Source organism: Pteronotus mesoamericanus, unplaced genomic scaffold (assembly GCF_021234165.1).
Source record: "Pteronotus mesoamericanus isolate MK-2021 breed Mesoamerican mustached bat unplaced genomic scaffold, CSHL_Meso_final scaffold_85, whole genome shotgun sequence".
Taxonomy (NCBI): Eukaryota; Metazoa; Chordata; class Mammalia; order Chiroptera; family Mormoopidae; genus Pteronotus; species Pteronotus mesoamericanus.
The window spans coordinates 26,349,233-26,374,415 of NW_026555329.1; positions in this window are offsets into that span (position 1 = coordinate 26,349,233).

Below are 25,183 nucleotides of genomic sequence, written 5' to 3' on the forward strand. Positions count from 1 at the left end.
CTTAAGATCTATATAACATTGATTTTACTTGTATATTTTAAGGGCAATTTTGAACAATGCAAGGTTTAAAGTGCTTTATACAACAAATCTTACTGTCATTCGTAATTCTTAACTTCTGCAGGTGTGGAAGTCTTTGTTTTTCTCATAATTTTTTTGTAAAATAGTAAAGAAAGTTTAATTAGGGAAAATTAATCATGCTTTAATATCAAGAAGAAATTGCTTACCAAAAATGAATAATGTTTAGTGTTTTATAGGATTTGGTATGAGGCTGTCCTAGATAACTCTGAAAGATTTTCATGAAAGCAGGCAAGCTATACTATTTTTCAGTTCTATTAGTTTACTTACCCATTCAGGTGCCGATATGTATTGTAAATTTTAAAAACCAACAGAAAATAAACATAAGTGGTTTTTATTTCCTTGAAAGCAAACATGACCAACCATAAATTTCCAGTCTTAATTAGTTGGTTCATGTAGTCAGCTGGCAATGGACTAAACAAAATGCACCATTACAGGCTGAATTATTAAAAGGAATGTGTGGACTTTTCAAAAATATATGAATGTGTCAACTATGCTGGCCATGAATTGAGAGATGAATGACAATAAACCTTCCTAGTAGAACCTTTTGGTATACTAAATCAGAGCCTATATTTCATATTCTTAAAGAGGCAGGGCATCAAAATCAGACAGACTACAAGGATAAGTAGCACACTCTACAACTTACTGACTACATGACTATGGCAATGGTAGAACTTACCTTGGTGAACTGTGATGGGCATCAAATGAGACAGTGTATAATTAGCAGCTTCTGCCTTAATACCTTGTAGTTCTCACCTACCAATAAAAACAACAACAACAACAACAAAAATATTCATTCAAGTTTATTCTAGAGAGAGAGGTCACATGGAGGAGTGTTGGGAAATGCCCTGTCTGGTTTCAGGAACTATAACCCTGCAGACAGACGGGAGGGCCCCAAGGTTGGAAATAATTAGGGAGGCCTTAGAGAAACAGGCCACTGAGGACACAGTAACCTGTCACCCCCCCCCCCCCGGCAAGGGTGTAGCTCCTGCCTCTCTGCTTGGCTCTGTGATGGTCGCTTGTTGATGACGGGTAAGACCCCTTGATGGAAGGCGCAATCTAAGCCAGACATCGGCCGGTATGGGAAGCAGACAAGAAATTGGGGGACACAGAGAAAGGGCAAAAAGGCCTGCAGCCCTCCATTCAGCTTGGACACGGCCGGAGTCCTCACTCTATCCGAAAGCAGTCTCCTTGTCTCTTGGCAGCTCCCACCCCTCGCCTGGCTCAGGCTCGAAACAATACCGGAGACAGTCCTAAACCAGATCTGGCAATTCCCAGGGAAATCGGGCCTAGAAGTAAATTCTTTAAAGTGCGCTTTGTTCTTCCCACAGAAGCTACAGCCAGCTCATGCTGGGAAGGAAATTTACATTATTCACTGACTCTAACCCTATGCTCTTGGGTGCTCTTTTGTTTACTATGCTCTCATGTTTAGTTGTCTCTCTTGTTTACTAGTCTCCTCTTGGACACATGTAAATTGGTGTATTCCTGCCATTTGTTTTCTTCAAAACATCACCTATTCTCTGTGAACATCAACATACTGATGTAATGAGATAACCTGTGTATTCCTGTTACCTAGCCCCACTGATAACCTTTTCAGTGAAAGCCTTTGGACAAAGGGACCAGGGGGGCTTATCGCTAAGAGGGAAGTGCCCCTGTGCCCTCTCCTGGCAAACAAAGAAATGTTTGTGATGACTCGTGTTTATTCCCCCCATTCATGACACCCTCAGGATGGGCTCTGTGGGATTCAGAGTCCCCAGTCCCATCTCAGCAGGCCCCGGGCAGTAACCTTCAGATCCCAGAGCGCCCAGCGCCAGGCTACACGGGATGCGCTCTGCACCACCCCCCGCCCTCACCGCACGCGGGAGTTGCTGCTCCAGTGGGGACAGGGGTCGACCCGCAGAGCTACCCTTCATGTGCCCTGTGGCAGAGGAGCACTGAAGGGCCAGGCATGTGAGTGAAGTGTCCATATTGTATTTACTCATACATCTCAGTTGAATCTTCGGATAACTCCAGCCCCATTTCTCATTTCAGTTAGTATAGGAGACCTAAAAGTGACACTTAACTAGCTGAGCCTAGTTAGTCCACAAAAACATGAGAAATAATCAGTTTTTGTATTAAATCATTGCATTTATTAAGCTGGTAGTTGTGGCAGCAATAAAAAATCAGAATGCTGGTATTATTATCATGGGCAGAAGAAAAACGAAAAATGATTAAAAAATTATTCACTCATTACACACACACAAACACCATATACAAATAAAAGCCCAGCTAAATTAAGTGAATTTGCTAAGGACAAACACTTCCCTAGGGATAAAGAGAATTTGGATAATATCTGAGCCTTCTAATTTCAATTCTAGTGCTCTTTTCAGTTGATCTTGTTTAAGAAATAGCAACATTACACAACCAATCAAAATAAAATACTTCCTCAGTCTAAAAATTGCCTAATTGAAACCAAACGAACACAAAACAAAATACAAATACTAAACAAAAGTGAGGAACTCTTATCTTAAAAATCTATTATATTTTAAAACATGTTACCCTGGTTATAATATACGCTGATGGAAGGAGGGCACAGTGTATTTATGCCAAGTTTAATGGCACTGTGACCTTAGCATTTAACCTGTCTGTACTTCAGAGACCTCCTCTATTAACTATGAATAATAGTGGTGTCTTAGAGCAGTGTTTGTTACATGGAAGGCACTTCATAAATGGTAGTGAGGACTGTTGTTACCATTGTAACTCCCACTAAATCTGGATTCCATCTACCTGTGGACTGGCTTTTAATCCAGGGAGCCAGACTTATGCCATCTGTTCTTTGTCCTGGAATTTCAGCTAGGGAGTGTCATGGGGAAGTGAGATGATCTGTCTCTTATTGAGAATGCTTTGGTGGCCCCGCAAAGTTCTGAAATGTTTTAAAATTTACTTTAGTAGACATAAAATAGAAATACTACTAATATGTATAAAAGAGAATGCAACAATAGTGTATATAAAAACTGCTTTGTAAAGTGCAAAGCGTCAGACATATTATTAGTCAATATGGAGGTTTGATGAGGAATTGTAGTGTAAGCTAAATAGTCTAGGTTCACTTAAAGGCTTATGTTATTACTTTGATTAATCCATAATCAAAATGTGTGTTATAGGCAAATACACTGGGAATCAGATAAAAAACAAATATAACGACAAATAATTTGTGGTTAGCAAATACTGTGATGTGGATATGGGTGAAAATGTTGAAAGTGATTTGTTATTATGATAAACACAAGGTCCATTTTTGCTAACCAGTCTTTTGTACCCTTGTTTAACCTTCCTGAAGGCTAAACTTAACAATTTTTCTATTCTGCAATGTTTAAAACTTTAAAATTAATAAACTCTCCTTTTGTGTGGAAAAGAAACAAAAACAAACCCCATATACATATGCTCCTTGACTTATGATGGGGTTATGTCCCAATAAATCCATTGTTAAGTTGAAAATATTGTAAGTCAAAAATGAACTTAATACATCTAACCTACTGGACGCTGTTGTTTAGCCTAGTCGGTTTCTACTGAATGCCTATTGCTTTTGCATCATTTTGCATCATACCATCATAAATGGGGACCATTGGTGTATATACTGTATATTTCTGCACCCTATGCCAAGCTCTGTTTTACCATTCCAGGGATTTGGCAGAGAATAATACAAAATTGCTGCTCTCATGAAGGTTGTGGTCTTGCTGGGGGTCAGAGCAGCACTGGGACTCTGTAGTATTGCATGTTCTGTTGTAGGAAGGTTTGTTTTGACTATGATAATAAGTTAGGGTTTATTTATCCTTGAGAAGAGACGCAGGGTAGAATGTGAAAGTGAACAGATAATCTATGAATTCTAAAAGTGGTTTAGCTATGCAAGAAAAAAAAGATTAAAGAAGAGATATAATGCTTATTTTGATATCCTGTAGAAAGATATTTTATTATATTTTCAATTGTACTTATGTAAAAATAACTATATTTAATAACATTAACTTTCCATAAGCATATTCAGTAGTCTTAAAGTGATATAAAAATATAATTTTAATATTGGAGTCAAAGTTTCTCTGAGTGAAGAAACTGAATGTACTCTACTAATTTAGTGGAGGATGGAAGGTAAGCATTGGAAGAAGCAAGTTGGGAAAATGTAGAAAAGATATCTAAGCACTAAGAGATGAACAAAAATTCAGGGGCAGGAGAAAAGCAAATGAGAATAATGAAGAGAGATAAGTAGGAGAGAAAGGCCAAGTGATGGGGTATGGGGCTGGACCTTGAGAAAATTCCAACTCTGGGTAATCAAGAAAAGTGTAGGAATAGGGTATGCATGTCTGCAAGTTCTTCCATCTCTGCAGTGTGCACCTCTGCTGCTTATATCATTTTTTCTTGTAAAAATCAAGGGTAAAAATTCATTCGGTAGAGGAATCAGCACAGAGCAGAGAAAAGCAAATGGCAGCAGATGGTGAGATGCAAGGAATTTGAGAGTTCACTGAGGCAGTAACTAGGATCCAGACATGGCTATGGATGTAAGTAAGCTTTTGAGAAATTTGCTGAAATTTTATAAAAGGTGTTAGATTTCACATAAAATGTGAGGTGGAATATTGAGGTAATTTTATCTAAATATCCAAGGGCAGGATGTTATAAGCTTGATATCTGTGGTACATGATATGTGAGGGGACATAGAGGATGGGTCATAAGAAAAAATGATTCTTGGGAGAAAAGCTTTGTGGTGGGGGTGGGAGTGGTGAGCAGGAAACTTGTACTTATTAAACTCCAACTACGTACTAAGCACCGGGCTAGATGCTTTGCATATTTTTTATCGTTTGAATTTAACAAGGACTCTGTATATTATTTTAATTTCCAAGTGACTCATAGGAGCTGAAGGGAGACTGTAACACGAGTGACACAAATTGTATTATTTGTCTCCAAAACCTACACCTCCAATGATCCCCCTTCTGAGGGAAGCATGTCCCCCAGGCCTAATATCCTGATTCCAGAACACAAAATTCTTGCCATCCAAGGTACAGTCATGAACGTATAAAGTAAGAAATGTGACTGCAATTCCAAGATGCCTCAGAATACAGACTCTTACCTACTTCTGGGAAAACATTCTCATATATACTTTTATATCAGATGAAATAGCAGATAACAAGTAGTAATATCATTGGTAATTTTTTATGGCAAAATCAGTGTTGATTCTAAATTAAAGGGACTGAATGCTGCTGGACCTGCTTCTTGAGTTCCTTCCTCTCAGATCTTCATGGGAAGTTTTACAGAGACTGATGTGAGCAAAATAACACACTAGATATAATTTAACATTGGTTTATTTCTTGTTGAAAATATTCATAGCTTCTCAAGAATATTCAATCTTTTCTTCCTTCTTTTCCCACCACTGTAAAAATGCCCTAAATGTAATGTTTTATCAAAGTCTGCTTTAAGGTGGACAAATTAACATCTGACCATGAAATTTCAGGTATCATTCATTGTTCTGGGATATTGTGCATCATCAGGGCTCTCTTTGGTGCACTTAACTCCAATTTAAAAATCACCAAAAAGAATTAAGTAGAAGTTACAGTATGAGTACTGGAACAAGAGAAAAGAGAAAATTCATTTAAAAGGCATATGTAGCAAATATATTGACATAGAGGTTAGCCTTTTTACTGTTTATAGGCTATTTGTTTTTATTGTAATTTCTAGAAATATTCTCAGAAATGCTTCCTTGACAGTATAAAAATGAACAATAGACAACATTATAGGAAATGGAGTGTGTATTTCTGTGAGCATCTGGCACAGGCATCTGTTGGAGATGGGACACCAGCTCATCGTTCTTTTCCTATGTGGAAGGCTAATTAAGTAGCAGACAACCCTACAAGCCCTAGAGTATAGTTTAAATCAGTATCCGAACATTTATATGTGCTCACAAACCTCTTAGATCAGTAATACTGAAGTGTGAATCTCAGCAAAACTAGCTCAAACTTTCAAGCCTAGAATATACAGAAGTTGAGAGAACTTTTATGAGGCATTATGTCTAGCTCCAAGGCATGATAGAGAATGACTAAGCTAGAAGGAACTTCAATAAGTTATGTTCCCAGCTAAGGCTGCTATTTAAGTACATTTAAACTAGTTCAGAAAGAGAGCTGTTTACACTTTTTAAAAATAATCCCCAGTGAGTGAGATTTTGCATTAATATCTCACAACCTTTCAACCAGGGAGTTTTGTCTATTCATTAAATTCTATGTTTCATCCTCTTCCTCCTTTTCTCCGTTTCTGCTTTCTTCTACCTTTCCTCTTCTTCCTTCCCTTCCCTCCTTGCATTGACACTGAATTGCTGCTCATAGTTAAATATGTCCTTTAGTGGTCTTCCTTTAATTAGCTCATTTCTAGTCTAAGGAATTTATTTTTAGATAGAGCTAGTTTTCCTAATAACTGCTCTCTTTTGGGCAAGGGGCTGATCTAGTTTTTTCATCCTACTTACCTATGCGATACAAGATGTATTAGACCTAGATGGACCTCTTAATGTTCACCAATTTAAATCTGTGTGTTTCCTTTCTTTCTAATCTATTAATCTCTTAGAAAATGGACTGAAGCTCTGAAAGGTGTGGTTCAGTTGATTGGAGTGGCCTCCAGTAATCAAAAATGGCAGGTTCCATTCCTGGTCTGGGCTGATGCAGGTACAGTCCATGGTCCTGGTGTGTACTGGAGACAACTATTCTGTGCTTCTCTCCCGCATGGATGTGTGTGTGTCTCTCTCCCTCCTTCTGCTTTCTTTAAAAGCAATGAAAAACTGTCCTCAGGTGAGGATGAAAAAAAAGAAATGGAATTGAAAATAATCTTTATTTTAAATTAATCAAAATATCATTTTGATATATGAGAATATATTTTCCTACAAATGAATATTAAGAATATAATAAGTCTTTTTTAGGACTTTGTTTTAATTTATTTTTTTCCATTACTGTTTATCCTGCTTAAAACATGCCCCCCACCCTCTGCACTCACCACAGAGCCCTTTTTCTTTTTTGCTCAATCCCTCCACCTTATAACCCCCCAACCTACTGCAGGTGTTCATCCTGCTCTTTATCTATAAGTCTGTCTCTGTTTTGCTAGTTAGTTGAGTTCATTATCCACATATGAGTGAAATCATATGGTATTTGTCTTTCTCTGACTGGCTTATTTCACTTAGCATAATGTTCTCCAGGTCCATTCATGCTGTGGCAAAGTGTAAAATCCTTTATGCAGCTGAGTAGTATTCCATTGTGTGAATGTGCCATAGTTGTTTTATCCACTCATCTACTGATGGACACTTGGACTGCTTCCATGTCTTGGCAATTGTAAATAACACTGCAATGAACATAGGCGTGATTATGTTGTTTTGAATTAGTATTTTAAGTTTCTTTGAATATATTCCCAGAAGTGGGGTTGCTGAGTCAAAAGACAGATCCATTTTTAATTTTTTGACATACCTCCATACTGCTTTCCACAGTGGCTGCACCAATATTCATTCCCACCAACAGTGCAAAAAGGTTCCCCTTTTTTCCACATCCTTGCCAGCATTTGTTGTTTGTTGATTTATTGATGACAGCCATTCTGACAGGTGTGAGATGATATCTCATTGTGGTTTTAATTTGCATTTCTCTGATGGCTAGTGATGCTGGGCATCCTTTTATATGTCTCTGGGCCCTGTGTATGTCCTCCTTGGAAAAGAGTCTATTCAGGTCCTTTGCCCACTCTTTAATTGGGTTGTTAGTTTTTTTGGTCTTGAGTTTTATAAGTTCTTTATTAATTTTGGATATTAATCCTTTATCAGATGTATTGGTAAATATGTTCTCCCATTTCATGGCTTGTCTTTTTATCTTGTTAATGGTTTCCTTCGCTGTGCAAAAATTTTTAGATGTAGTCCCATATGTTTATTTTTTTCTTCTGTTTCTTTGCCTGAAGAGAGATATCAGATAAAATATTGCTAAAAGCAATGTCAGAGATTTTACTGCCTATGTTTTCTTCTTGGATTTTTTAATGGTTTTGGGTCTAACACTTAAGTCTTTAATCCATTTTTAATTTATTCTTGTGTGTGGTGTAAGAAGGTGCTTTAGTTTCATTTTTCTGCACATATCTGTCCAATTTTCCCAACACTATTTACTGAATAAACCATCTTTAGCTCATTGTACATGCTTGCTTCCTCTGTCATATATTAATTGACAATAAATGTGTGGGTTTATTTCTGGGCTGTCTATTCTGTTCCATTGATCTATGTGTCTGTTTTTATGCCAGTATCATGCTCTTTTGATTACTATGACCTTATAGTATAGTTTGATATTAGGTAGTGTGATTCCTCCAACTTTGTTCTTTCTCAGGATCACTGTTACTACGTGGTATCTTCTGTGGTTCCATATAAATTTTGGAATACTTGTTCTAGTTCTGTGAAATATGTCATTGGAATCTTGATAGAAAGTGTATTGAATCCGTAGATTGCTTTGGGTCATATGGACATTTTAGTGATGTTAATTTTTGCTGTCCATGAACAAAGTATATGTTTCCACTTATTCGTATCTTCTTCAATTTTTTTTTCAGTGTCTTGTGATTTTCTGAGTACAGGACTTTTACAGCCTTGGTTGATTTATTCCTAGGTATTTTATTCTTTTTGAAGCAATCATGAATGGGATTGTTTTCTTAATTTCCCTTTCTGATAGTTCATTATTGGCATATAAAAATACAACTGATTTCTGGATATTAATTTTTGTATCGTGTTACTTTACTGTATTTATCAGTTCTCGTAGCATTTAAGCTGTATCCATGGGCAACTGATGATAGGCAGCTTCATCACGATAACACGTCCAATCATGTATCATGTCTCTTGTGGAGTATTTTGGTGGCTCAGTCCCCCTTCAGCTGAGATTTGATGTCTGTGACTTCTGGCTTTTCCGAAAACTAAAATCGCCTTTGTAAGCGAAGGGAAATCAGACTGTAGATGAGATTCAGGAAAATACAACGGGGCAGCTGATGACAATTCCAGCAAAGGATTTTGTGGAGTGTTTTGAACAGTAGAAGTGATGCTGGGAGAACTGTGTGACGTCTCAGGGTGCCTATTTTGAAGGGGACTGAGACATCATTGTTTCTTGTACAAGGTTTCTTGTATCTTATATCTTTTTCAATAAATGTCTATATTTTTCATAGTACATGGCTAGATACTTACTGGATAGGCCTTTCCTTCCTTAACAAGCCTGCTATATCCCCAACTAGCCTATGCCACAATTTAACCCTAGCTATATGCCTAGTTCCTCAGGACAGGAGATGCAGCAGATCCTGGGAGGAAAATTATTGCCTTGATGGGAAGACGCCTCTGCATTGCTCGCCAGCATGAGGAAAGTGTTAGCTCTTCACAGAGGTCTGCCACTTCTGTTGGCTCAGAAGATTTAAAGGGATCTGGGTGCTAAAAATCTTAGAGGATTTCTCCCAGATATCCCTGTTCCCTTTGTTAGGCCCTGATCTTGACCTAAAAGGCTTGCCTAGCTAGAATATTTAACCATTTGAAGATTAGCTGATCAAACTATTATATTCTAGGGTTGGCCTTCTGCCCAAGATATCATGTTTTATCTATACTCTTGATGCAGGAGATGAGGGCATTATATGCTACCAAAGAGGCCTTCTGGTTTTCATACCTGGTTTTAAAATGCTGGGTATCTGCCTTCAGTATTTCATTATCTTTCTCTACCAGCATGAGTGTTGTTTGGAAATAACCACCCAGTCCCACTGCACTTGTAACTGTTTCCTCCATAGGTTTCAAGTGCCTGGCACATTGTACCAGCTAATGCATTTCCAATTTTCCACTGGCAAAAGTTTAACAAGGAGAATGCGGGGGCTATTTATGCTCCAGCAGTGATGGGAGGCGGGGTCATCGAGGCAGGGAGTGAGCCAGCCTCAAATACCCAATTATGGTCCACTTCTTGTCCGCTCTTTCAGACCAGTCCTAGACCTTGGCCTCAGGGAGCTTAGGTACTTGAAATGGGTTCCTGCGGCACAGACATTTTGTAGGATATGTTTTGTAAAATATCATTGCCTCTGGGTATTGACCCTTTCTGGCCACTGAAATAGATACTCAGCCTGGAAATTCTGGAAAAGCAGTAGTGGAATTTCCACTGTGTCGAAACTTAAGCCTTTCACTCTACCTGACATTCCTGCTGATGTTCTTGAAGGAAAACAATGTTTTAAAGATGATTTTGGTCTTCTATTTGTTTCTTCACCAGCCTGCCTCCTATCCCAAAAATGATGATCAGAAATACACTCACAATGTGGTTCAAAAATTAGATATTGTTGAGAAATCTCTGAAGATTGCAAGTAGGGACATTCTACAAGGGGGAAACCAAAAATTCCTGGAATTATCTTCTGGAGGGTGGGCCCCTTTTAGTACAGCCTTCTCCCTCTAGGTGAGTGTTCTAGCAACCCATCTGTGTCAGTGTACTGCTGGCATTGTTGTGAGAGGCTGGTTCGGCTTTCAGTGAATTATTTTTGAAGATTCTTTCAATGTGCCCATTTCATGATGGGTTATTTACAAGCACACCTGCCCACACCATGCTGAGTGTTCAGCAGTTTTTGACCAAAAAGAGCAGGGCCCCATGCCCCACTCTCCCTGATCACCTGGTAAGTACTAAGAGGCACTGAAATTGATGAGTTCAAAACCTGCTTTGAGCAGTGGAAAAAAGGTCTGATAGGAATATTGCATCAAGTGAAGAGTACTTGAAGTATAAATATGTAAGAATAAATTTACAATTTTTTATAAATAAACCCTGGCTACTTTGGGTCCCCCCCCCATATGTCCTAACTGAAATGAAAAAAAAAGACATTTTGAAAGTATATTAGATGTTTTGGTTGAATACAACTTTCCAACAGCAGGTGATCTTTGCTGCTGTGACAGAAGGCCCTTAGAATGGGTTCTGCAGTTTTATTTTCTTCATCTTGTGCGTGGATAATTGAATCACAGTTTGCTAATTGAGATAACTTTAATTGGTGACGCGTGCACCATTCTGACATTTTAAAGGAATTTTGGTTTCTTTAGCCATGGAAAAATAGGATACTAAAGGAAGAAGTTTTCTAGAAAGTATATTTTTAAACTGATGAATGATTCCAGCTTCTGAGAGGGGAAATAAGCCTACATATACAAAGGACCCATGGAAAAAGCCAAAGTGGGGAAGAATTGAGGGAGGGGTAGGGGATAGTGGTGGCAGGAAAATGGAGACAAATGTATTTGAAAAGTAAAAGAAAAATTAAAAAAAAAGCTTTTTGATGTTCTCCAAATCAAATCAATTTAAAATTGTAGTTTTTGTTTTTCTGTCTCTCTAGAATCTTGATGCTATGCTTGAAAGCATTGTTTTTATGTTAATTGTGATATGGCAATAGTAATAATTTATTGAACACATACCACGTCCTATGCATTAGTTAAAACATGATATATATAGTATCTCATTCAATCTTCTTTTATACTATAGGAAACTCAGGCTTAGATTTAAGTATTTGAATTGAATCATTTTGGTAAAGAAGTGGTGCTGAATGGTGAACACAGATCATATATTATAAATCTAGTGCTCTCAACTGCTACGCTAAAATATTCCATGTATACACTGCCTCTTTAAATTCTTATCTCCTAGCACAGCATTTGACACTTAACAATGTAGAAAATAAATGTTCATAGAATTAAATGGAGTCTCAGTTCTAGGGAATGGCCATTATATATAATTGCATGAAAAGAATTATTTGGCTACTCTGTGCATATTTTAAAGAACTCTTTCTCCACTTCTCCACCTGTTTTTAAAAATGTTTTGTTTTACTAATTTTCAATGAAGTATACTTGACATACAGTAAATTAAATATATTAAATAACATCATTTGATACATTTTGACATAATATGTATACTCATAAAACCATGACTACAAACAAGAAATGAGTAGATCCATCATCTGGAAGGTTTATTTGGACAATTTTAGAATCCTTCCTACTTCTCCCCACTCCAGACAGCCACTAATCTGCTTTTCGTCACTATTGATTAGTTTGCATATGTAGAATTTCATATAAATTGTATACTATAACATGTATTCTTGTCTGTATGACTTTACTTATCATAATTTGAGATGCATCTAAGCTGCTACATATATCAACAGTTTAATTCTTTTTTGTTGCTGAGTGGTATTTCATTTTGTGGATATGCTGCAATTTCTTTATCAACTTACCTGCTGAGGGATGTGTGGGTTGTTTCTGGTGTTGGCTATAACAAATCAAGCTGCCAAGGATATCAGTGTACATGTGTCTGCAGGGATATATGCTTTCTTTGTCTCCCGAGTAATTCCTATAAGTGAAAGGGCTGGATCATATGATAACTGCATATTTAACTTTTAAGGAAACTACCAGATTGTTTTCAAAAGTGATTTAATCATTTATATTTTCACCAAGTTTGTTGCTTGTTCCTCTGTATCCTTGATATGGCCAGGCTTTAAATTTTTTATATTCTAATAGATATGTAGTGTTAATTTAAATGGTTCGAATTTACAATTTCTAATAAATTATGTGGGTCATCTTTTTATGGGCTTATTTATTATTTACCTTTCTCTTTTTAGTAAAACATATTTTCAAATATTTGTCCATTTAAAATACTGGTTTGTATTCTCGTTATTGAATTTTGAGTGTTCTTTATATATTCAGAATGTAAGTCCTTCATCAAATATATGCTTCTCAGATTTTTTTTTCCCAGTGTGTGGCTTGTATTTTTATCCTTTTAACCTTTCAAAATGGTATAAGTTTCTAATTTTGAGAAAGTCCATTTATCAATTTGTCCTTCTGTGGAATATGCTTTTTATTTCATAGCTAAGAAATCTTTCCTTAACCCAAGAAATTAAATATTTTATCTTATGTTTTTCCTGTATATTACAGAAGTTTTTACCTTTATGCTTACAAAATAACTTCAGTTAATTTTTGAATAAATATAATAAATATTTATATAGACACATAGATAGATAGATATAGATATCCAATTGTTCAAGCATCATTTATTGAACATGCTAATTTCTGCCAATAAATTGCCATTGGTACTTTGTTGAAAGTCAGTTGTTGCTAGAGGTGTGAATCTATTTCTGGGTTCTTCATTCTGTTCTATCGATCTATTTATCTGTATTTGTGTCAATACACTTCTTTCCTCATTATGTAGCTTTAATTAAGTCTTAAACACGCATCTTGTCATTCCTGTAACTTTGCTCTTCTATTTAAAGTTGTTTAGGCTTTTCCAAGTACTTTGTATTTCCATATGGGTTTCTAAATTAGTTTATCAATATCTACAAAAACACCCGCTGCAATTTGATTAGGATTGTATTGACTCTATAGATCAATTTGGGAAAAGTGACAACTTAAAAATAGTAAGTGTTCTGACCTAAGAAGATCAAAATAATCATGGAAGTTTCACACATTTATTCAGATTTATTCATATGTATTTTATATAACTTGATACTATTATAAATGGGATTGTTTACTATTTTCAACTTCTGATTGTTGCTAGTATATAAAACTCCAACTGAATTATGAATAGGATATTATATTTTGCAATCTTGCTAAACATACTCATTAGATACAGTAGTTTTTTTGTAGATTTTATCATTTTCCACATCTATAATCATATCATCTCTGAATAAAGAGTTTTTTTTTCTTCCCAATCTAGATGCATTTTGAAAATCTCCAACACAATGTCTTGTCCAAATGGTGAAAGTAAACTTCATAGACTTATTCCTGAACTTAAGGGAAGCACCCATTCTTTGGCAATTACATATGATGTCAGTTGAAGGTTTTTGTATAAGACCCTCATCAGGTTGAGGGAGCTCTCTTTTATTCCAAAAATTTTGAGAGATTTTACCAAGAATAGATTTTGATTTTATCAATGTTTTTTCATTGTTTATAGGGGATCATGTGAGTTTTGTCTTCAGCCTGTTGATAAAGTTAATGACTTTAATTTTCTAATGAATGAACCCTACTTCTGACATTATACTTTTATATATATATGTATATATATGTATAGATGTATAGATATATATGTATAGATATATATATAGATGGTGTCATATAATCTTATGGGCTTTGACAAAAGCATATAATGTAATCTATCCATCATTACAGCATTATAAAAAATACTTTCACTGCCCTAAAAATTCTCTGTGCTCCTCCTATTCCTCTGTCTTCTCCTTTTTCCTCCAAGTTCTTGGCAACCATTGAATTATTTATTTATTTACTTATTTTACTGTGTCTATAGTTTTGCCTTCTCCAGAATGTCATATAGTTGGAATCATACTATGTGGCCTTTTTGGGCTGGCATCATCTAGCAAAATTTATTTAATGTTTCTCCATATGTTTTTATGGCTTGATAGCTCATTTCTTTTTATTATTGAATAGTATTCTGTGGTTTGCATTATAGGACATTATAGTTTATTCATTAATCTATTAAAGAACTTCTTAGCTGTTTCCAAGTTTTGACAGTTAAAATAACGCTGCTGTAAACATTCAGAGGCAGGTTTTTGTGTGGATATCAGTGTTCTACTTATTTGGTTAAGAATCTAAGAGTGTGACTGCTGAGAGTATGATAGGACTATGTTTAGCATTTTAAGACTCTGTCAAACTGTATTCCAAAATGGCTGTCCTGTTTTGCATTCCCACTAGCAATGAGTGAGAGATACCTCTGTGCCACTTCCTAGTCAGCATTTGGTATTGTCAGAGTTTTGGATTTTGGCCACTCTAATATATTATCTCATTACAGTTTAATTTGCAATTACCTAGTCAGACATGATGTAGAGCATCTTTTCATATGCTTATTTGAAATCTGTATATTTGCTTTGGCGAAGCATGTGTTTAGATTTTTTTTGTACTGTTTAAAATTGGGTTGTTTATTGAGTTTTAAGAATTATTTGCTTATTTTGGATTGAAGTCACTTGTCAGATATGTGTTTTGTAAATATTTTCTTTCAGTCTGTAGTTGTCTTTTCATTTCTTAATTTTTGCTTTTTGCAGAACAGATTTACAATTTAATGAAGTCCAAATTGTCATTTTTTAAAAAAATTCATGGATCATGCTTTAGTGTTTTATTTAAAAACTATCCCCAAAACCAAGTCACTAAGTTTTTCTTCTAAGTGTTATCTTCTAGAAGTTTTATAGTTTTACATTTACAATCTATGTTCTATTTTGAGTTAATTTTAGTCGAACAATTACGGTCTGTGCCAAATTTATTATTTTTCATGTGGATGTCCAGTTGTTCCAGCACTGTTTGTTGAAAAAGCTATTATTTTTCCTCTGACTTGTCTTTATTCTTTTATTAAAGATCAGCTGACCCTGTGTTTATTAATTTATTTCTAGGTTCTCTATTCTGTTCAATTTACCTATTTGTCTGTTCTTTTGTCAGTCCACACTGTCTTGATAAGCGTAGTTTTATGATTAATGTTAAAGTTAAGTAGTGTCTGTCTTCCAACTTTATCCTGTGTTGTTTTACCCATTCTAGGTCTTTCATTTCACCATATAAACATTATAATTAGTTTGTTGGTATCACGAAATAACTTGCTGGGTTTTGATGATCAAATTGAATCTATAGATCAAATTGAGAAGAACAGACATCCCAACAATATGAAGTCTTTTTATATATGAACATAAATTATCTCTTCAATTACTTGGGTCTTTGATTTCTTTCATCAACATTTTACATTTTCATACATCTTGTACACATCTTGTTACATTTATATGTGTACAAGATTTTGTTCCATTTTGCTAGAAGTAGAAATCAAGAACTTTGTTCTGTAATAAGGAAACTTATAGCTGCTTTTGAAGAACTAATGGAGCTGTAAACCTGAGTCCAGGTTCATTTCTAAGTGGAACGATTATACCCTTGCTGCTAAAATTATTTTCTCACTCACTCACTCATTCAGCCTTTTAATTAATATTTATTGAGTTCATACTATAAACCAGGCCCTTTGCTAGACCTTAGTGATATAGTAAGGAATAATACATCATTATTAAATTATATATTTTGATGATCATTTGGATTGCATAAATGATAAAATTGCCAGCATAGGCAAAATAATATATTTGGAACGTTTATCTTGGTTCCTACCAAATTTGCTAATTGTTTTTTTCTGGCTTTCATCCTGATGAATTATTCTGTGGTTCAGTTTGAAGGATCTCCATGTCCAGCATGTGCTAGATAAGTTATAAAGTGTAAGTTGGTAATATGATATCAATGAACATCTAATAATAATGTAATTATTATAATAATGTAATAATGTAATAATAATCTAATAATGTAATAATAATACAGTTTTCTTTCTTTTTTTTCTTTTCTTGGTGGGGTGGCATCAGAGATGGCCATTATATTTACATGGACATTTACATATTAACTGGGAGAATTTTAAAGATCATAGATATTTATAGGCTAAAGAAATAATTTATTAATATAGGCATACCTTGGAGATATTGTGGGTTTCTTTCCAGACCATCTCAATAAAACAAATATCACAATAAAGTGCATCACACAAATTTTTGATTACCCAGTGCATATAAAAGTTATATTTATACAGACTGTAGTCAGTTACGAGTGCAATAGAATTATGTTTAAAAAATTATGTACATTTTTGCTAAAAAATGCTAACCAACATCTGAGCCTTCAGTGAGTCATAATCTTTATGCTGGTGGAGGGTCTTGCCTTATGTTGATGGCTGCTGAGTGACCAGGGTGATAGTTGCTGAAGGTTGGTGCTGTGGCAATTTTGTAAAATAAGACAATGAAGGTTGCCCCTTTCGTTGACTCTTCCTCTCACTTGAACTCTTGGAGGCCACTGTGGAGTTAATAAATCGGTCCAGTTTCAATACTGTGACCTGTCAGTGGAGCAGTCAGCACACACATAACATTTATTGATTAAGTTCATCATCTTATGTGGGCACAACTCCTGGTTCCCCCAAACAATTACAATAGTAACATCAAAGATCACTGATGACAGGCCATTGCAACAAATGTAATAATAATACAGTTTGAAATATTGCAAGAATTACCAAAATGTGACACAGAAACCTAAAATGAACAAATATTGGAAAAATGGTACCAATAGATTTGCTTGATGCAGGTTTACCACAAACTTTCAATTGGTAAAAAATGTAGTATTTGTGAAGTGAAATAAAGCAAAGCACAGTATATAATGAAGTATTTTACAGATATCCACACAGGAAACAGAACTGGGGAGAAACTGATTTGAGAGAGGGAATAATGCTTGTCCAAAGTAAATTTATAAAAAAACCCTCCAAATTTTAAATGCAGTGAAAATGTTTCTCCCAATTAATTTGAAAAATAGGGAAAGGATCAATGAGTTCCATTCCCTGTTTTGTTTTTTTTTTTAAATTTAATCTTTAACTCTGCTTTAACCGTTTTTCTTTCTTTTTTTTCTTTTCTTGGTGGGGTGGCATCCTTTTTTTTAAGATTTTTTAAAAAAGATTTTATTTCTTTATTCTTAGAGCGAGGGGAAGGTAGGGAGGAAGAGATAGAGAGAAACATCAATATGTGGTTGCTTCTCCCATGCCCTGTACTGGGGACTTGGTCTGTAACCCAGGCATGTGCCCTGATTGGGAATCGAACCAGTGACCCTTTAGTTCTTGGGCCGGAACTTAATCCACTGAGCCACACCAGCCAGGGTTGGTGGCATCATTCAATACCTACCAACTGCCTATGCAACAATGAAATTTTTGTATTTTCCTCTTCATTTCCTCTCAATTTTTAGAGTATTATTTCTTTGATACAAATAAATGACAGAAAGATGTTCAAAATGCACAAACCTCCAGTAATTAAATAAGTCCTGAAAATGTACTGTACAACATGGTAACTATAGCTAATAATATTGTATTGTATATTTGAAAGTTGCTGAAAGAATAAATCACAAAAGTTCTCCCCATGATAAAAAAATTAGATAACTGTGTGGTGATGATTGCTAATTAGACTTATTGTGGTGATTATTTCACAATATATACATATACCAAATCATTATGTTGTATACCTGAAACTAATATGTCAACTATATTTCAATAAAACTATACATATATATAACTTGTACATAGTAATATCCTCCTCATCTCTATCTAATAGGTATATTTGTATATTTTAAAAAATGCCCACCATCTGTCTGTCTGTCAAATTTTCAGCCATATCTTGGTTGGATGAAGCTCATGCAGTTTTTAAATCCATTTTGATTTTTAGTTTTTGATTTCTAATCCAAAGTGACCTTTTTTTATCTTCAAATGTTTATTTCAATATTTTTAATTGTTTGGTGTGTAGCTCTACAGTTTCCTTTGGGTTGCTGGTGTTTGTGTGTGTGCAGGGGATTTCTCATTTAAATAGTATGTAAATTATTTTCTGATTTTCTACAATAGATCTTGGCTGGCTGTACTTTCCTTCTGTTCATTTTGAATGATATTCTAGTATTTTACATGGTTCTTATTTTAATGGCACCATTTATTGATATTTTAGCAAAGAACTTGTAATTTTAGGAGAATTTTTTTTGTTTGGTTTTGATGACAGAAAGGAGGTTGCATATTTTTTGTCTTGCAGAACTCTACCTTTTTTACTTTTTTCTCTTATACCACTTAATGACCACAATGCACTTCTCTCTTCTTTTTGTTCCTTTTTCTCCCCACATGTTATATGTTCGGAATACTGTTTTGTTTTATTTTTTAATTACATTTTTTTTCCTTTACGAGAGTTGGAAGAGACAGAAAAATACATGTAAGTAAATAAAACATACTTTGTCTTCCTAAAAGATACCAATACTCAGTTGAAAATAGTGGTCACTGAACCAGCTTGGCAATATTCCATTAATGAACATGCATTATCATATCTTTCCCTTGATTATTCCATGAAACTCAGTAAAGTTATATCTCCTGATTTAAAATAACTTACCCCATTAAATAATTAACCTCTTTAAATTGGATGTCTGAAATAGAATCCGTCTCTTTAAATCCTGCACCTGTCTCTTTTTATGCTGTTTGGCTACTTAAGAGCATGTACTTTGACATTCTCTCCCTGCTCTTTGTTGTGTGATCTGTGTTTTCCTTTTCCCCCTAGTATTTCAAATTTAGTGTAGATTTCACGTTGTCTGTGGTTGCTTCAATTTATCCTCAGGCTCCTTAGCATGTGTTTCTCCTCTGTTATGTCTTGCAGTGGTTTCTGCCTTTGCTTGCCTCAAAGCTCTGAGAGGCATGGGGATGGGTGGGAGCGTAAGGCACTAAAGCACTGATAGTCTTATGCTTTTTCGCTCTTTATTCATAGTAATTGACATTCTATCTCTTCCAGTCATATTGAGGGTATGGTTTTGCATAGACTTGTCATTGGTAAACAGTGCAGTTAATCCTGTCCTCTGGGAAGAGATTCAGGGTGGTTTTTACTACACAGTCTCCATTGTCTATAGCTAACCCAAAGCTTTTTTATTAGGGTATAATTTCCTTGGCAATGCAGATCTCTTAGAAATTTACTAAGCACCTTTGCCTGTGATTCTAGCCGATTCAATTTTGCTTTTTTGGTTCCCTTGTCCCTCCTTAAACCCAGGGGAGGCCCTGAAGATGTAAGCATGATCTGCATCTGGTTTTATGATCCCTTATTCACTTTATATAAAGGAGGAACTTTTCTAGCTTTCTTGTTGCTCAAAGCCAGTTAAAATTTAATCTCATTTTTAGGGGATCTAAAAACATACAGCTTTTCCAGTTCTTCAAGTCTAGGACATTTCTTTCATTTTTGTTTGCTGAATGATGTTTGTTTGTTTGTTTGTTTAGCTCTTTTCTTTCTATACATTGTTAGGCTCAGCTGGTAATAGCAAGCACATGCCTGTGCTGGGATTTAAAAATCACTTTTGCTACATCTCCTAACTCACTAGGCACATGATTGGCCTCCTATATCATGGCAGCAACAATTTTGCTACTGCATAACGTAGATCACAACATGCCCGTCCTTCATTATTAATTTTCTTGTAACACTGTGAACCATGGTTGAGCAAATTACTGCCTGTGGGCCAAATCTGGCCTTTGACCTATTTTGTAAACAATGTAGTATTGGAACACAGCCATGGTTTTTCATTATGTACTGTCTATGGCTGAGTACAGGATTGCTGAGCAGTTTCAACAGAGACCATATAGTTCTTAAAGACTAAAATATTTATAAGCTGGTCCTTGGGAGAAGAAGTTTGCTAACTGTTGTCACATATATTATGTTTTTGTTATAGATGAAAAAACATCACCTTGAATTACAGATGAACACCATAGTACACATTTCTGGATTATTTGAAGTGAACAAGGCACTCAATGGTAACCAATGAACTCTGAAATTTCAGAGATATGACATCAAAAAAGTTTACTTTTTCACCAAGATGAAGCCCAGTACTAATTAGATTCTTGGGCAGTTCATCTTCAAATGATGACATCAGAATCTAAATTTTCTTGATCATGTGACTGACATTTTGGAGCTTTTCACTATCAGCTACACGGTGGGGAGAAGACAGGAATGAGAACATAATGGACTATTACTTATCTTGACATGAAAAATTCACCCACTATTCTCATTCATATTTTATTGGCCAGCAAGTCACTGCACTAGCCTTAGTGCAAAAGACCATAATGATTTCTAGGTTTCTGTAATAATGCAGATACCCAAGATGGTTCCTTTACCTCTTTGCTTTCAGTTTTCAGTTTGTTTATGGCCACAGAGGAGTTCCCATACTTTATCCTGAGATCAGTCTTCCTTTTTTTTTTTTTTTGTTAATTTATTTATTTTTAGACAGAGGGGACAGGAGGGAGAAAAAGAGGGGGAGAAACAGCAATGTGTGATTGCCTCTCATGTGCCCCGACTGGGCACCTGGCCTGCAACCCAGGCATGTGCCCTGAACTTGAATCAAACTGGTGACCCTTTGGTTTACAGGCTGGAGCTCAGTCCACTGAGCCACACCAGCCAGGGAAGCCTGCTTTAAATATTTTTTTTGTGTATTGTTTTTAACAAATGTTCTAAAAGTGTTTGGTACTCTTTCTCTTAAGAGGTGGAGCTTAGTACCCATCCACATGATTGTTGGCTGTGTGTATTAATCTAGGTATCTCCAGTATTTGGACAGTGTCTGATATGTAACAGATGTTTCTTATTGAATAGAAAACAGCAGAATTTTTTATAATTTATTGGAAAACCATACTGCCACAGGAATCAACTGTTAAATATTGTACTCGAATGAGCATCAAAGAGTTGCAGATGAAAAGGTAAGGAAATTCTGGAAATAATAATAAATGAGCAGAAACATAAGAAATATAAAGATTTAAAAAGTAAGGAATAAGTAAGTGATCATGAAAAAGAGAGGAGGATTAGATGAACCTGGGCAGAGAGGCATCTGGAAGCAAGGGGAAAGTGTTTTTTTAAATGCCCGAATAAGGAATCTCACCAGACTTCTAGATAAAAAGTGACTATTAACATCAGAGTGCACTCATAATTTGTGGCATAAATAAATCTTTAATTTCCTTTTTTATAAAACTCCAAGTTGAAAAATATAACTTTTTCATGTTAGCCTGTGTTAAACATAAAGCAAAACAATAATGTGGGTGAGGTCAGAGCTATTTTATATAAAGTGATCAAAAAATGGCATTCTTAATAAAACTACTTTTGGTTGAGTTCAACAGGAAGTGAGAGGCTGAGCCTTGTGGATATCTGGAAAAAGAGTTTTCCAGGCAGAGGGAAAAATAAGTGCAAAGGTCCTGAGGTAGGAGAATGGTTATCATGTTTAAGGAGTAGTAAGGCATCAGAGTAATGAATGGAGTAACAGTAAAATATTAGATCAGAGGGATTGTAAGGTTTTTTCCTTGTAAACTATGGTAAAATTTTTTGCTTAAGAGAAATAGGAAATTTAAAATACTGCAGAATTTGAGCAGAGCAGGGAAAATATTTGGCTTATATTTTAAAAACATATTTGGGCAGTACTGTGAAGGATATAAGAGGGCTTTAGGATGTTATTGCAATATTCCATGTAGGTGATGATAGTATCTCTTTCTAAGGAGATATAGTAGTGGAACAGGAAGGAAGTTGTCACATTCTTATATATTGTCTACAATTAAATTGTGTACAATCATATTGTACCTTGTTCTGAGAGACAGATTTCATAGGTAATATGGTAGTACCAATAGATTGTCAGTTCCAGAAGAAAAGGCATCCCAGCACCTAGAATAGTTCCTGTAATATATGAACTTTTTAGTAAATACTATGTGTGGAATGAATGAATAAATAAAAGAATGACTTAAAGAATGAATAGGTAAATACAGTAAGTGTTCACTTATTGCTGTTGATAAGTTCTATGACTTTTTGCAAAATGGTATATAACAAATCCAATTTTACCATGTTAAATGATATAAACAAGAGTTAGTTTCTCACAGCATCTTATCGACTTTATAACAAAACAATGTTGAATGAAACGACATCATTTAATAACTTGATGTACCACATATTTCATCCTTTTGCAGCCAGTTATATAATACCATTATAACCCAGGCTAGCTCCAAGAAAATTCTTAAAATATATTTATCTGCATTTCCTGATTCTTCATTACTTTTCATTGTGTTCACTGTGTTCTCCATAGTTAAAGGGTACAATGTACAAAAGAAGTGAGCTATACAAGATTTCTGAATTCTACATAAATAACTGTTCACCACCTTACTAGATCTTATAAGTAAAATAGTGTTATATCTCCTGAGGGACTTTAGAGCAAGATTACCATAATATGAGTCATATGCAAGATTTCTGTTTGCATTGTTGCATGGAAAACTCATGGTCAATCCTTTCAAATTATTTTTGAAACAAGACAGAGTATAAATCAATAAGCAAAAACTGCTAAATATTATGACTACTCCCTTGAAAGACTAACTTTTAAGGAATGAGAGTAAACCTATTTAAACACAGTTATGTTTCCGTAAAAATTTATGTTTCTTTTCACTATTGTAAAAGCTCTAATCCTGGGAGGGTTTTACTTTTTGTATCTGTTCAGTTTATTAAATTACATCATTCTCATCACTGCTGATGGGTGTAGAAGTAAGATTATATCAATACTTTACATTGATTCCATATCCTTTTAAAATGTTGTAAAAACAATTCTTTAAAACCAACATGAGGTCAAAACTTGAAAATTTTAGGTGCAAAATGGTAGAATACTAGCAATTTTATATACTTCAACCTAATGTTTCTATCTGTTCTGGTAACAGAATCATGCATTGTGGTTCCATGCATACTGAAATTTGAGGCATGTTTTAAGAAGAGAGTAATTTTAAGCCGTGACTCTTTCATGATCTTGCTCATCCTTCATTTTACCGTTTAGAGACCATAAGATGACTGGAACTCTGTTAGAGGTGCAGTGATCCTGGGACTTTAATTAATCTAGAGGCAGGCAGAAAAAAATTGAGATATTAACATTATATAATATATCCCCTCAATTTCTATTGACTTGCATGTAAGCTGGGATTAATTTTCTGCTGGACAGGACTGACTTTGTTTTGATTTATAATGTAGTGATGCTCTTTGCTAAGGGAAATGTTAAGTTAAAATAAAAATATCCATATTAAATAATTATACCAATAAAAAAGTCAAAACACTTATTGAATAAAAATGTACTCTTTCCTTATCCTGGAACACTTTGTTGCAGTGCATAGCAAGAACTTTTTTTCCAATCAAGAGCTGAATTGCATTCTTTCAAATTTTGTAAGCTTGAAGTTCCTTAGGATCTGTAGATTTCTATTTGGTAAATAGACTCTGTAAGCACTAAAATAAACATAAAATAAAACAAACACAAAATATCTCACTACTGCTAAAAGAAAATGAGAAAACTGTGATAAATATCAGAGAACATGGATTTATATTCTGTGTTTTACTTTTTTACATATTTTTTATGGTTAGTCTCTGCTTCACATTCCACATAATAGAAATTACTTATTTCACAAAGATATTAAGAGAGATAATGAACTATTGTGATAGATTTTTGCTTTAGATTTTCAAAATGAAAGTTTACTTGGAGTGTTTAATTAATAAATTTAATTAAATAAATATTTTACAGTGTTTTAAGACATTTTGCTTGGAGCAGTGGTGGGGTATGGGGGATTGGTAGAAAGATCCAATTGGTGGAATGTTTCCTCTCAAAGAAATTACAATAAAATTTGGAAGACAGGACCAAAGAACAGAAGAAATAGCCTACAAATACACAAAATATTTTAAAATATTTTTTTTCAGGATTAGAGGGCATGTAACACAGTAGTAGTAGTAAATAATCAAATTAATTTTCTAAATAATTCCATTAATAGCTCAACATTGGAAGCATTTATATTAGGTGTGTAGTCAGATGTGACAGCAAAGTTATAAACCATAATAAAGGATTATATTTGCCACACATTTGCTACTTCCTAGTCATCATGGTATGAATTCATATGACTGAGGGGACAATTTTATAAAAAACTCATAAATGACTTTTCAGAAAAGCACCAGCTATATTCATATTATTATTTTTACAGTGCCTGCAGAAATTAATAAAATTGGGCTTATCTTTACTTTTATCATAGGACAGAATATGGCAGGGAAATTGATCCTTTTGATTGGAAGATTTTCAGCATTCTTGGCAATATCCTTGAGAATTGAAGTGTAGAAACATCTAATTTAGTATCTGCCTTTTGTTCATTAGTGCTGAAATTCTCATTTAATTTAAAGGGTAATTGGTCTACTTTTGATTGGAATTAATTTTATATTGTACATCCATAGCTAATTCTCACAGTTAAGGTTTCCTGAGAGTAGGCTGATTCATTAAATGTTTTTCCTTCTTTCTCTGAGTACTATGTAAACCTGAAACTCTCTCAATTACAATTTTTCTTTATTTTGCTATGATTTCATGCCAACTAATACAAAAATAAAAAAAAAAATCTCTTGAACTAGATGCCTAAATATAGACCGGGTTAGTCTACGGCAACTTTTCAATCAGATTATAGTATTTGCTACAAACAGATCTCTACACAAACTAAAAACCATACATGAATTTGATGGCTATGGAATTTAAACAGTAAAGGCTGTGAGATTG